The sequence below is a fragment of the Anopheles funestus genome, chromosome 3RL (genome assembly GCF_943734845.2).
Source record: "Anopheles funestus chromosome 3RL, idAnoFuneDA-416_04, whole genome shotgun sequence".
Lineage (NCBI taxonomy): Eukaryota > Metazoa > Arthropoda > Insecta > Diptera > Culicidae > Anopheles > Anopheles funestus.
This window is the reverse complement of record NC_064599.1, coordinates 83,421,863-83,434,336: the sequence shown is the minus strand read 5'-3', so window position 1 is coordinate 83,434,336 and position 12,474 is coordinate 83,421,863. Positions and strand designations below refer to the sequence as shown.

General features: G+C 40.1%; 1 protein-coding gene across 1 annotated transcript in view; it reads right to left on the bottom strand.

The window, feature by feature from the left end:
• LOC125770587 (5-hydroxytryptamine receptor-like) overlaps positions 1–9,520 on the bottom strand; it is a 72,847-nt gene extending 63,327 nt beyond the window's left edge. The window contains exons 1-2 of the mRNA XM_049440342.1: positions 8,519–9,520; positions 4,723–5,377 (exon numbers count right to left, since the gene is read on the bottom strand). The gene's annotated coding sequence lies outside the window, so the exon portion shown is untranslated. The remainder of the gene's footprint in view (positions 1–4,722; positions 5,378–8,518) is intronic.
• Between the last annotated feature and the right edge of the window lie 2,954 nt (positions 9,521–12,474).

The window sequence follows — 12,474 nt, the reverse complement described above, 5'->3', positions numbered from 1 at the left end:
TTTTTGTTTGGAATTTATGTGATAATTTGGTCAAATTTATACATAAGCCGATTCTATGCGTAACCCTTTTTTACAAAGGACTGGTACGACTGACACTTTTTTCCGGCGTTGATAGAAGTAAACTTTTCTACGGGAAGGCTATTCCTTTACCGTTCATTGAACCGTTCAGCGCATAATAATTAGTTACTGTTGTTCACGTACAAAAAGAGTGTGAAAAGTTTTAACAGAACGAAATGAATAATTATTTCAAAATTGATATTTGGCGAGAAAGGTAAGAAATACAAAAAAAAGCACATTAATCTAAAACTTTTTTAATCAAGAATAGGAAGATCAATCACTGATTGCCCAATACAAAAGGAAATTTGTACTTTTTTATACCAAGAAGCGATGGTAAAGTAGGTGCATTTTTCATAAGTTTTCAACCTAGAAAAAACTGAACAATTCTTAATTTAAACGTTCAAATAACGTTTTACATCGTATTTAGAGGAATCGAAATATTTTCTTCTGGTGCTACTATTTTCCACATCATATATACTTGTAAGCAATAAAATCGTTCCGAAACAAAACCGTTCAAATCGGGCAAACAATTCATTTCAACACACAGAAGTTAAACAAAGCACTCATTTGTTTCATTTAATGTTCCGCCGCCATCGTTCCTTTACGGCTTTTAAACAACCTGACTGCACCTTTCTTAATTGAATAGAACAACCTTTTTGTGCATCGCAGTCCACGGGACGGTATTAAAGAAGCGAATTTATTATCTATCCTTCCATACCTTCACCCAAAACAAGCGAACCTTGCTTCCAATCCATTCCTGTTCGCTTCACTAAACCGTATGAATTCTCCACATGCGAACGACGAGCTTTTTTCGATTTTTTGCCTCGAGAACCCAACCCCACTTTGCAAGCATTGTAACCGATTTTATTATTTCCAGGCACGTCCCACCCGGCACAACAGGATTTCCGCGACAATGAAGAAACACCTTGGCAAATCTTGCTGCATGTTTCGGAAATTATTTTTCTCGTTTTTTCCCTCTCTCTCGCGTCGCTAGTCATATGTTTGGGCTTGGGGAGAAAAATGTTTAAAAAACACGACAATATTACCGTATTGAAATCACTCACATTTACCTAACATTTTCGCATGGCCCATGGTAGTGACAAACAACGCCAACAAAAATACATCAACGTTTTGTTCCTCCAGACCGTTCAAGTGTATTTCAAAAGGAGCAACATTCTTTTCAGATGATAAAAACAAGACACCAGGTCACCAGAAAGGGGTGTGCGTGTGTGTGTTGAATAAACAAAGCAACGTACATAGGCCATAACAAGTTTCTGTATGGAAAATTCGACCAAAAGTGAAAAGCGTTTTGGGCCGAAGGGGAACAAATAAAATGCTGGAGTTGCTTTTGATTTCACAAACGCTCACAGCTCAAACCAGTAAAACAGGAAACAATCGAAAAGGAATACGGCAAAAAAAAACATCATGAAATTTGCTTTTGTTTCAAGGCACAGTCACATAACGTGTCTGGAAAGAGATATGAAAAATACAATATTCTACAACAGATTGATTGAACTTTTTTAAGCATCGGTGTTTCTTGGGATGATATTTTTTTACATAGTGTTAATGTATTAGTTATGTACTTGCTCCACTTGCACAATGAAATTGGATCAGATTATCATTTATCCTATTCGCTGAAAAAGATTAGGCGTCTCCATTTCATCATCGAAATTTTTTTCCATATAAACTACATTTTACATACATATCGTACGGTGCTGTCGAAAACTATTCAAACTTTGGTGAAACGTTTCCAACTAGGCCATGCGCTCTGCCACCAGAACGGGACACATTGAGGACAAAACGATAAATTTACGATAAGATCGCATGAGATGGCGCAACTACATGGACGCAAGTAAACGAAACTTTACCATGTGAAGGCACGCGTAATGGTAACGTTTTGCGTACACGGTAACCATTAATCAACCTTCGCCGTCTAACCTTCCTCCAGGCGTGCCAACAGTGCGCACAAATTCCAGCTTCTCAAACGGCGTCTCAGCACACAGCAAGCGCACCAGATCCTACTCCTTTTCTAGACGGTGAGAAGTAGGACGGTAGATAGACGATTTTAATTAACTTGCTCACATTGCTAGCAAACGTGTGGAAAAGGTCCTGTGGTGGATCTTGCAAAAGGATTTACTTTAAGCTGCCAAATTAAGGTGATGGTGTACATGGTTTGGAGTTTCATTTCCGTCTGGGTGGTTTATTAACTTCATCCAGGTTGGTGGCCTGCACGGCAAAACTAAAGTGAGTTGTTAACTAGTATTTACTGTTATTAAGTTACAATTTATCTCAATATAGTTGACTAAAATAGCAAAGCATCAAGAGCATTTCTGGGATCATTCAATCATTTAGACACTCTCTGTCATTGCAAATAAATACGTGAAAACAGTTTTATTAGTTCCATTATTTTGTATTCATTCGCATTGTAAATTGTTCCAGTTATAGCAACTAAAAACCCCGCTTAAATAAGCAATACTAACCGCATTGTGACACTTTACACGCATGACACAATCGCTGTGGAATGAATCAGCACATCTTACACATACATTCGTATCATCCACAAAATGGATGTGCCTGTTGCGCATCCGGCAAGCGTGATGCCATGAAATAAAAACTCATTACGGGAATTAGTTTTACCACGTGCCAAACTACGACGGAAAAATGAGTGAAAATAATTTCGGCTGCGGTTGCAAAAGGCCACATATACGGAGCGTCGTACATTTCCACAGTTGAAGTATTAAAACGCACACAACGCTCCATTTTCTAAAGGCAGGAAACATGATAAACGATTGACACAATTTAGCACTTTACTGACATCAGTAGAACAATTTTCTGTAGGATGAAAACAATAAACAAAGAAGTGCAAGTGTGGATCAAGATTTAAAGATTCCATTCTATTACACTTTCCTTACGAAAGGTATCTCGGTAACGATGATTCCTTAGAACTCATTCACACAGAACTCAACTACTAAAGGTTGGAAATTCCATCAAGAAAAGCACCACCAACGATACCAGGAAAAGCACTTTGTACGAAAAGGAAGCAGTTCCTTGAACTTCCGGGAAATGAAATCTTCGTACAGAGCTACTTCATTCAAGTGCATCAAAAGCGGTGTTGCATGTTAATAAAACACATCTCAACGACATGAAAGCAAGGAAAATCCAGCTTTTACAACTAAAAGCGAGCTAAACAAATGCAACTACGTCAAATCGTCTTCCATAAACACAACCAACATTCGTGGAATTGTGTTCATTGCAGAAATATTTACAAGCAACTGTTTTACAAACAGTTAGTGTATAGACATTCTCGGAATAAATTATCAACGGAATAGTAAAGAGCACTAGTCAGTATTCTAATGTAGTAAAAGGTTTCTGTAGAATTTATCTAGTATTGATTGTGTTATTGAAATGGAAAGGACCACAACTGTTAACCTTCGTCAACGCTATTTAAACAACGAATAGTATATAAAACTTTTGTGTTAGTAGAGAATGGATCGGCCATGTCACTAAAAAACTTAGCTAACTTAATTTAACTAAAGGTCCGTTTCCTTAATATAAAGCTATTTGACCATGGCTAATCATTTAGCTTATATATACCATCTTTAATTATATTCCAGGCCGGCCATTTTACTGCCTTTTTAGGCATGAACGAAAGCGCCACGAATTGCTTGTTTCGTGTTACTCCACCATAAATATGAGTTCTTAATTGTGCTGCAAGCCCATTCCCTTCCAGCAACAAAATTTCTGCGTACGTAAGGTGCGTAAAATGGACCTTCTGTTCCCTGTTCCTTGTAGTGTTTGTTACTGATGGTTTCAATTTGCTTTCATATTTTTATGATCTCATCCCCGAGAACTTCTTCGAGCGCTATCCTATAGGCTAAAAATAAACCACTGGTACTGGTGCACGAGTAGCAGTATTTCCGTTCTTTTCTCGGTTCTCTTTTCCACGGGTTTCCTTCACTTTTTGGAACCATTTTAAGAAGTAAGAACGAAATCCTAAACAAATAATAAGATTTTTCTGATTTGCACAACCTACCAGCTGGGATAGAAAGCCATGAATGAAGATCTAAATTCTACGTGTGTTTGTGGGTGTATGTGAGTAGGAGAGAATTTCCTTCGCCAAACTGCTTCCAGAATCGCATAATATTAAATCCTCTCGTAGTAGAACTGTATTCGCCCGAGCATCGCAAACGAACCGAGGTTCGAGTGGCAGACAGTGGGAATAAAATTTGCATCTTTTATTTAACAACCGCCTTGGCACACTCTTGCTGACTTTCTTCTTTCCCAAAAGCCCAAAAGTTTCGCATCTGAGTACAGCGATCGGGTCTTATCTTGCGATTTACTTCCCTCGAGTACTACCATCTTTTATTTCAAACAGAGCAAACAGAAAAAAGGCGATTTTAACAGTTAACACACACACACACACACAATTGGCAATTCAAATAGAAACTAGGATATCGATCTTAAAACGCGTATCGGGTGAGAAATGGTATCAAACAACCATACGGTCCTCGCTTTCGAGTTTCCCTTCAGTGGTTGCGTTTTTAGTACCTTTTCTTTGGGAAAGTAAAACAGATCTAAAAATTAAATCAAATAATATTGTGCAAACTTTGGCAAATCTGTGGAGGCTGTGGGTGGCAAGCAATGTGGATGTTTGGATGTACTCACAATTTATGCAAATCGGAAATTCATATCACCATGATTTGCCCGAGCGTGATGCAAGCCGCCGGGTTTGTTGGTTTGCCGCAAGACGTTCCACCGAAAACAGGGGAACAGGTTCATTTCCGAGTCATTCGGTTCTTTGCTGTTGTTGTTGCGTTTGGCGTTAAGTTGAAGGACTAAACACTGTAGCGTGTGATGTGATCGATAGTTAGTTCCACTAATAGCACTTTAACATATTAGCACACCCATCACCACTTTAGCTAGCGATGCTCTGGTCACTGGATTATTCACACTTTCTAAAGATCCCCCAGATGGAACACTATTTCACAGTAGGAAATACATACGATTTGGCCAAAATGTGCCTATTGTGATTTTTTCAAGCTAACGCAACATGAAGCACGGTGTTTTCTTCCATTCCCAAGTCCTATGATTCACTTTTTATTAAACTGATGCACTTTTTCCACGAATTGCTTTACCGTAATATCAACTACACATCGAAGTTGTTATGTAATACTAATAATAGCTAAATATTTACATATTTCGTTATAGTTTTTAAAACACTTTACAATAGCCACCAGTATTTTTTACACTTAAAATTATTATTTTTTGTACAGATATTATTTCACTTTCTTAGCTCCTGCTAGACGTTGCTGTTTAGGGACTGGAAATAAAATTTTCATTGTGTGATTAAAAAACATTATAGAAATTTTTTACAAACTTCTTTAACCACTCTTCGTTTCGATTATCTCTAAGTAACGATTTGTACATAACCAAAATTGTGAAAATTATAATCCATCAACAGAAACATGTTTCACTATTCATCACTTTCTTTAAACATGTTTTGACTTTATAATCATTTTTCCTTGTCAGAAAAAACTTTCCTACTGTGTGTTCGACGTGAAACTAAATGCTCTAAATCTCGTGAATCTGTTTCCCTCCCGGAGCGCACAAATCAATATACAAAGCTCTCCCTTTCTGTCTCTATCATTCCACCCACTTCCTTTGTCACCATTGCATTTTATTAATATGGTGGTAGAACATCTTCTGAAATGAAATCTCTCGCTCAATAAAGGAAACAACGAGTCGGAAACAGGTTTTTGGATGGTAACCATTATCCAGAAACTTTTTCCCACCAGTCAGTATTTATTAGTCATCCCGGACCAGTGCAAACCAAAGTTATGTGCACGCTTTGCCGGGCTGACTGTGTTTCATTTTTCTATCGCAAAATGTCAACCCAGGTCCGGCGTCAATTTTCTTTTCACGTTCCGCACACACCACACCACACTCCAGGACTGGGTGAAGCAGGTGAGAAAAAAATCGAAACTGCGATTGAAAGATAATTTACGATCACGTATCCGTATCGACGACACTGAACGACGGTATGTGGAAAATCGAATCTTCGCCACGCCATCCCTACTGCTTCCATTACCATAACCGCACCCTTCCATATGAATGGTTTTTCGTATGGCATTTTTTTTATTCCAGTTTTCACCACAGTTTGCGCCGTTTTTCGCTTTCAACGGGTACCTGTTTTTGGCAGCGGTTATGGAAAAGTTTTTTTTTTGCTTTATTTTCTAACGCTGGCTTAAAACCGTGCGACGAAGTTTCGTGTATCGCTATTTAACGGACTCTATCTATAGATGATTTAATTTATCACTCTATACTGTTTATAACCTCAGCCATTAGCTTACATTTTTTATTGATTTGTACATATTGTAATGGTATTTCGTTATTTAAAAGCTCTTTTTATGTTCCATGTTGATAAGCTTAAGTGACGAAAAACGAATTATAAAAATTCATCACCAAGACATTAAAGAAGCAATAAGCCAGACAAATATTTACTTTCTCCGAAACGACACTCTTGGTCATCTCTATTAAAACAATACACTGTTATTCTGGTCAACAAACCAAGAAAACATTACATTGGTGAGCTAAAGTACACATTAGAGACCACAAAACCAAGCGTTAGTACTTCCACTGAACGATGATACAATTTTCAATGCAATAAAATCAAAATTACTCGCTTTAAAAGCCCTTCATTTACATTCCACCGTAAATTCACATTTTAATGGAAGTTTCGATGTATTTCAAACAACGTAAAATGTAACCTGCTCCCCATTTTTCCCCGAAATATCATCTTCAGCGTGTTTGTTTGCATTCCACCTTGCATAACGTGGCTTCCGTCTGGACAACACCTGTGCGATCATCTGCACACCATAATCCAAATGCACCGTCGTGTTACCATCTCCAACACAGCGAACGAATTCGTGACCTGCCTGTAAAATATATCCTTCCGCGTCACATAATGACCAGAACGCTTTCGTTCGCAGTGTTTGGTGTAGAAATTATTCAGAATTTTTTCTTTGCAATATTTTTCTGCACAACCTATAATATGGAAGCAATTTTCACACCCGAGACGCCCAGTACCACCAGCTGTGACGACAGAAGTCTTGTGCGTACCAGACAACACACACAAACACACACATACACAATTTCTCTTTCACATTTTTCCAACTCGTTTTCCCACCTTTTTGGAGGTGGCACCTTTTTGGGGGAAAATTTTACGAGTTTTCCAGCTACAACCGACCAAACGGGCAAAAGAAAAAAAAGAAAAGCTACCACCAACAAAAAAATGGCAACCATTCTCACCGTGTAAAAGGGATCCCGCTGTTGCAAACGCCGTGGCCGTAAATTATTTTTTAATATTCTATTTATTTACATTTTATCACCCCGTTTTCTTGTGCGCGAGGCAATCGCGGACGAAACAAAACGAGAAGGGCCCGTCGATCGATGTTTTCATCGGACGGTCCTATGTTTATGGGTGTAAAAAGCAATTTATGAACGCAAATGGCATTCGGGAGCCGTATCGATAGCGGGTGGTGGTTTATTGAGTGGGAGAAAATCATAAAAGAAGACCTCCGTGTAACTTTGTCACCGTCGCGTACGGCATGGTGAATGTAACGTAATATTCGGCCATATTATACGTCTTGGGTGTTTCTTGACCGATTTCGTTCCAGTTGCGATTTTGTTAAAAGTAATGACGTAAGCAAGTATTTCTTATTGCACACCAAACAAGAGATGAATCACAGATCAGATTTATTATAGTATAAATGCGGTAGGGAGGGGTATAATCCTTTAAGCAATAAAACTCTATTACTATCATGTGATACATCAGGATGTTTCATGCACACCCGACAAAATATCCCAAAAAACCTTATTTGTTTTGATCAAACGATTTGCTCTCGAGATCATCGTAAGTGTCTTACTGCTGGATACATTTTTCTAACCTCATAAATCCTGGTTGCAACTAATCCATTAAGCAGCGGTTTGTTATGACAGTCCGGTTATATGTGTGTGCCCCAAAACTGTCACAAACAGACACCGAACTACTTGCAAATCCCTTCGGAACAAATTTTAATGATGTCTACTCCTCAAGTCTTCTCCACTCGCCTGTCTTCTCCCAAAATGCAGTGACACATTTTTTATACACTATCCTCTGCTCCGTTCGTTGCATAAACTTATTGGGCACATCTTCTGATATAAACACACACACACACGCACATACACACATACACACATAAATATAGGCAACACTTTTGGTGAATTAATTGCATCTCTTCCGACCGATTAAAAGCAAGTGACAGATCGGATTTGCAGATTTTGGCAAACGTTCCTGTCTGATGCAGCGATCCGTATCCACACCGTTCCACAGTGCTGCCTGCCGTATGCGCTGCCTTGCCAGGTTGGAAAGTGATGAGTGGAGCCGTATAAATCAACCCCGAACAGAACAGAAATTAATTACACTCCACTTCAATTCGCGATTGCTTGAACGCTTGTGCTGTGGTGCACAAGATACGCGAAGGTTTCCTTCGACACTGATCGTGGCGACCCACCACTAATGGCGTGTGTCAATTAGAAACCTTTGCCTCGTCATCACCGGAACCGACTGGAGATCACTTTGGACAGGTGGGAGAAGGTGTAAGCGTGCCGCACGAGTCGACCCTATTGATTGTCGACTGTCATCACAGTGGTCGTCGATCGAGAGATCTATCATCTAAGCGTTAGGCACACCTTCAAAGCTAGTGTGAGTGTTTGATATGCCGATGCGATCGATATAATCGTGTGCCAGACATTGTACGAAGCCACGTACCCGGACTCACCCGGACAGTCAATCAATCCCATTGATTGTGATCGACATTATGTTCTCACACGCACCCTACACACATTCACCGTTCTCCCACCTGGCGGTACACACACCTTCAAATTGAGGGGATTATCTACAAACGAATCTACGATTGAAATACACTTTGCACCCAACGCCACTGTCCACACACACAGCACGAAACTAGGGAACCACAAAAACCGCAGACATACCCCATCAACATATGACCGGTTATTTCCACTGGGTCCAATCAATGTTGGCGGTCTTCAAATAGCAGCACTGTGTTGTTACGTGTGCGTCCTGCTTGCTAGCAGCTCGAAGACTGAGAGTTTTCCACTCTCTCGCAGGATGTTGAGCCCCCGGGGTTGTCAAAAAAATAACACACCCGAAACTCGACGGAAAACGGCCACCACTGCACGCACAGACACAGCTTCTCTTCCGGTGCCGATTGCCAGATGAGACGACGAACGCCGTCTCGCTAACAAAATTCTCACTTCTCTCAACTTTTCACTGCTCACCACGAATACGTTTTCACCGTGCTAAAGCGTTATCTTTGTTCCACCAAAAAAAATCTCATTCACCTACACGCACAATCGTTTCTTATCAAACTTGTTCTCAGAGCGACGCGTTCGCTCTTTTTGTGAAAAAGGTATCGCGTACCGAAGGAGAGATAGACAACATATCGAAGCAACAACTTGTTGGAGGGAAAATCATTCACACGTGCAATGAACGTGCGAACCAATAGAGATGAGTAAGTATACGGAGAGCAAACGGAAAACTAATCCGTCTCCCCATCGTTGATAGTGAGAACGAGAGAATTAATAAATGAGAGATGCACTTATTCTATTCACTTCAGGTAGTGAACCCTTTTTATGAGCAACTCACCCGCAATGCAATGAGAAAACGATAAGTTAACAGAATGCAAAACGTGCCCACTCAATCGAGTTATTCTGTTAATTAGGCTTTTACATTTAGTTTTTATTATTAATTTTAAAAATAGATCACGCTTAAGTTACCAAACTGTTTAACGAGTTTCAACACATTTTCCCTTCGGTTGCTGACACTGTGAATTTGGTTTGATAATTAAAAATAATTAGAAAGTGTTTTTTTACACTTTGGCTTTCTTATTAGAACAAAAAACTAAAACGCGGATCTTCCTGTTCGTAACTCTTCTTGATAAATTCATCAAAAACAACCGGTTTGACGTTGTTTTCTTTCTTCACACCGGTGTCACTTCAATGTAGCACTTTATTAACTCAAGTTTCCGTTTCCAACAAAACCGGGATGCAATCTTGCCCATTGTCAAGCACGACACCATACTCATCAAATTACCCCGGCAGGTGATTTTAAAAAGCTGCTCAACTTAACCGCGCTTTTCCCACCTGCTAGTTGCCCATCACCACGGGATCATGATAATAAACAACAAAGTAAGGCATTCACGTGCCATACCCCGCCCAGCTAAGCCACTGACGCGATGATAGTCAAAAGGGAAGCGTGAAAAAATGCAAAAAACAACACACTCCTTCCTTCTTCACCGTCCTACTGTCCTCAAGGGGAAAAACAACAAACCATTCCATTCTCAGGAAAGAGTTGCCAACAGCATCTACTTTTTTAGGCCACCGGTACCGAAGAAAAACTTCTTGCACGTTCAAGCAAGTGTATCCTTTGCCGGATAAAACTGAAATGACTCATCATCAACATGACGGTGGGAAACGCGACTATAAAACACACAGAAAAATGAGAACCCAACCAGCAGCCAACAGATCGTGTGAGTTCCAAATGGTAAGGTGTAGAAGACGCAAGAAAACAAGTGCAACATTATCCACAGCTGCAGAATTAAGCCACCGTAAGTAAGAGGTAAAGTTGCTCAAACTAACCACAGTTGCATTTGTAATAATTCGCTGTTCAGTTTATGATTCCAAGTAACTACATAGGACAGATACTTGCAGGAAAGATATTAAAATGACTACTTCTTTGTTGGTGTTGATCTTAGTGGAAAAGAGAAAGTGACTTTTTTTGAGCTAATCTAAAAAAACATGTAAAACTGTAAGTAAAGGATTGGTTAGGAAAGTGGATTTGGTAAAAAATAGAGTTTAACTTAAACATTAATACATAAGTATCTATTTATATACTTTACTCTCTATTTAGGCGTAATAAAAAAGATATTTCTTTGACAGCGGTTTGACGTGTTTACTGGTTTTGGTAAGTAGAATATTCCAATATAATCCACTTACACCTCGTGCCTTACATCACCTGATCCGATCACACCCAGTACCGGGATAGTCGACTTTTATTAATTTCTTACTGCTTTCCAACTATGCATTCCCCACTTGTTAAGTAAATTGTAGAAGAAACCTCTTTAGCCCCATACCGCTGGACTGTTTCACCTTCTGTCAGATGGTTTCTCTTTCGAGACTATCCTAATCCTGATAGCATCAATGTGCGCTACACCTAGGAACCAATCGGTATAAATCTTCCATTTAAGCACTGCACACAAAGCACCACCATACGGCAGGAAGTTTGAGGAACAGTTCGATGAGGATGGAATTCATCCGACCTTCGGGAAAAAAAATAAACTTTTACTTCCACTCCGGACAAGCCCGATGGACAGCGAATCGAATTACTTATACCATCTCAACGCTGTACAGGAAAGCAGTACTGCACCGTAACTGAACTGTCATCGTTAAGTACGGGACGTTACGGTAGCGATCGGGAAGTGGTAGGACACCCTCGGGAAAACGAGATACAGCTGTAGCGAATCGGTGAAAACACTGGGAAAGGAATTGATTGAATGGCACTGTTTAGAGCGGGATGAAACTGAAACTTGCAAACTGCAATCGATGAAAATCCCGCACTTCCAACTATTGATTGGTGGATTGGTAAGAGCCAGAAAGGAAAACACAGAACCCGGGATTGCCTTCCCTTCGGAAGGGAATCCAACGGTGACACAAAAGTTGATGTAAGTGATTTCAAAATTTATCCAACCTACAAGCGATGCGACCATCGGCAAAAGATTGCAGCATAGTGCAGCAAGGACAGAAGAGTAACCTGACCCGCCCAGAGAAGCTACGGCTGGCGGGGAGCACACGCTTCAAGATCTCGATAATGGATTTGTGGTTTCCAGATCAGATAGTCTCGGTTGCACATGCCACTGCACTTGCACCGGGCAGCAACAGTGTGGGTGCCGTTTGCGTAATTGCAAACCCGGAGGCTTTGAAGGAAGAAGTGAGAAACTTTTCCAACATGAGGTCGCTTTTCCCCACAGTGATAGAGGCGGTGTTGGTTCAATCGTTTTACAAGCTGTCGGTAGCGTGTCATGATAACTTGAGGTGGAGAAGATTACGCGTAAACCAAAACTTAACCATAGAAGGTCACGGGTTTGCGATGCAATGCTGTGCCATTCAATACGATGGCACGAGTAATTTCATTAGGTGATGGGTAGAGCACACTCCAACGGCACGGCACGGACTGGTGTACTTGTGTCCCTTGCGGGTTAAGATCGCCGGATATAAAATGAAAGCGTTGCAAAATATTAATTTTAACTTGAGACGTTATTGCGGACCGGTAATAACTTTTGAAATGTTCAATTTAGCCCG